The sequence below is a fragment of the Helianthus annuus genome, chromosome 10, assembly GCF_002127325.2.
Source record: "Helianthus annuus cultivar XRQ/B chromosome 10, HanXRQr2.0-SUNRISE, whole genome shotgun sequence".
NCBI classification, from domain to species: domain Eukaryota; kingdom Viridiplantae; phylum Streptophyta; class Magnoliopsida; order Asterales; family Asteraceae; genus Helianthus; species Helianthus annuus.
Window position 1 is genome coordinate 162,453,405 of NC_035442.2, and position 2,353 is coordinate 162,455,757.

Genomic DNA, 2,353 nt, shown 5'->3' on the forward strand with positions numbered 1-2,353 from the left:
TAAGTAGATTTCATGATAATAATTGTCTAAAATTCAAACATCACCAAATATCAAATTACAAACCCAAATCATAATTGTTTACTTTGTTCAAAAGACTAAATTAGCTAGAGTGACGTTTCTAGGCATTCCCCTAGCTTGTTTTCCATGTTCCATCTCTATCTATCAACCTGCAACATCTATTAAACTATCAATACAAAAGTATTGGCGAGTATACAAGTTTGATAATAGAATAGCAGATTAAAACAACTCATATCCACAGTGTAAGCAATAAAATAGTTTTAGCTGTGCTAGTGTCGCAGTCCACGCAGTGATAGCCCAAGTATCCCGATGCTTTAGTGTTTACCCAAGACTCAAGGTAAACTAGAATCCTCCTAACAATACCCCCGAAGAATAATGGGAGAGGTGCACCCCCTATAGCGCTACTATTGTTAAGGCGGAACTAAACACCCTGGATTAAACGTCACATGGCACAAATAGAATACTAGAATGCACAAGTTTTCACAAACACATAGGTTAGAGTATAGATTGCCAAAAGTATGTAGTTTAATAGAATACATGTTACGCCCCAAAAGTTTAAAGTAAAAAGGGGATCGAGTATACTCACAGGGTGATTGCTTAACAGTTACAACTGTTATTGGATCAAAGGGAGCTCTTTTTGAACAAGCCTGATTAGATTACAACAGGTTAAGAGTCGGGCAGAATAACGAGATTACGCGAGGTGTTGGAAAATGTTATTGGATTGAATGGTTGTCCGATCGGATGGTTATCCGATCGGATTGCCGGTCGATCGGACGACACACATTGCTGAAGAGAATGAGAGTGCTGCCCGATCGGATGGCCATCCGATCGGGTTGCCACTTGAGTGAAGTTTATGAACAAAGGGACTTAGGTGGCTGTCCGTTCGGATGGTAATCCGATCAGATTGCCACTTGGTCCGAGTGCGAACATCCTGGTTGTTCCAATCGGACGGCTAGTCGATCGGACGGCTGTCCGATCGGGTTGCCATTTGATCAAACTTCCAAGTTACGATAGTTTACCAATGTCGTAAAAATTCTAAGTTTCTAGTTTAACGGTGACGACATAACACATATTGTGACAATAGTAAACTCGTTAGCACAAGGCCGTCCCGATCGGGTGGGAATCACCCCTGTCCAATCAGTCATCTGTCCTTAACGAACTTATGTCAGAATCCGTCTCATGCTCGTCTTCTTTGGTAAAACTTAGATCCAAGCTGACTTTAGACTACGCACTGAGTCCTCAGCCGGTTTAGATCCGGTTTCTACCAGAATAAGGCAAAAGTGGAAGAAAAGATGAAGAATGTCCCAATTTTTATATGAAAAGCATGGATTTAGCTTAAATTTTATGTAAAAACGCATGAAACACCTTAGATCAGAGCTAAATCTTGCTTAGAATGACATCATATGGCAGTTTGTACAAGCCACCATGATGACATCACCCTCAAGAACTCAGATATGAGAGATTTCACGGTGAAAAGTGTGATTTCAAGTGAGAATCACGTAGAGAATGATGTGTAGATCAAGAAAGTACAAAGATCTAGCCTAAAACGTACCGAAATCGATGAGAGAATGAAGAAAAGGACGTGTGCACGTGTCTTGGTCGAGCAGAGCTGTCACATCACTAAAAAGGTGATGTGACAGGTCTATTTATAGGTGAAGGAGAAGAGGAGGGAAGGTGTGGTTTGGTTCGGATGGCAGTCGGATCGGACAGCTGTCCGATCGGGTGGTCATCCGATAGGGTGACAATCCGATCGGATGGCAGTCCGATCGGATGGCCACTCTGGCCAACTCATCCTTTCCGTATTCCAGTTCTTGATTGTTTTGCGAGTAAGATTAAGCGTGGCATGGTATTAGGTAATAGAATAACTAGATTATAGTATACTCATCAAAATTAATAGATTCCGCCAGTGACAAGGCTCCAGTCTCTCGTTCAACCAAGACTCAAGTTTTACGAGTCTAAGGAGTCAAGCATCAAATAGATTTAGGCATTCCAACATAGATTTTAGACATTCCAATGTAGGTTTCAGACGTTTCAAGCACATAGATTTAGACATTCCAAGTATATTGACACTCCAAACATTGTGATTTAGACAATTCAAGTATATAGACATTTAGGCATTCCAATCATATAGAGTTAGTCATTTCCAACATAGCTTTAGACATTTCAAGATAATAGACAACCCAACATAGATTAGGGGCTAGAATAACAATAAGTTAAGTCTCAGGGACTAATATTGATAAGGTCTTAAAGTTCAGGAACGCTGGGCGTTACAGAAACAACGTGCATCCAAACCACTAGTGGTGGTGTTGGGTGTTGCCAACGACTTCTTCTTTTA